This window comes from Octopus bimaculoides, chromosome 2 (assembly GCF_001194135.2).
Source record: "Octopus bimaculoides isolate UCB-OBI-ISO-001 chromosome 2, ASM119413v2, whole genome shotgun sequence".
Lineage (NCBI taxonomy): Eukaryota > Metazoa > Mollusca > Cephalopoda > Octopoda > Octopodidae > Octopus > Octopus bimaculoides.
Window position 1 is genome coordinate 2036030 of NC_068982.1, and position 473 is coordinate 2036502.

At 37.4% G+C, this 473-nt stretch overlaps 1 protein-coding gene across 6 annotated transcripts in view; it reads left to right on the plus strand.

Moving 5' to 3' along the window:
• LOC106868307 (class A basic helix-loop-helix protein 15) overlaps positions 1-473 on the plus strand; it is a 307893-nt gene that overhangs the window by 180413 nt on the left and 127007 nt on the right. The gene's annotated exons all lie outside the window — the stretch shown is intronic.

A 473-nucleotide genomic window follows, 5' to 3' on the forward strand; every position in this document is an offset into this window, starting at 1 on the left:
ACACACACACACACACACACACACACACACACACACACACACACACACATATATATATATATATATATATATATATAGAATATGGGGTTTAGTTCACTGCCGTAGCGGGTTATTAGGGCTCCTAGGATTTTACCTAAGGAATGCAGACTAGCACTCATACGCTCGGAAAAATGAACTATGAACTTTATTTCCTTACTCTCTACTCTTCTGTTTCATTGGTTATTATCTGTGAATTTTTCATGTCTAGATCCTTCATATTTTCTCTATTTGTTTCTGACAGCTGAATACCGCGTATTCAGGCATACTCACCTATCACTTGTGATATTCCAGAAATAGATGCAACACCAACTAATTTAAGAATAATAATGTATATGACTTGAGATGCTTGTTATGCCTTGTCGTTTATTGTCCTCTTTCACACACACACACACACACACACACACACACACACACACACACACACACACACACAC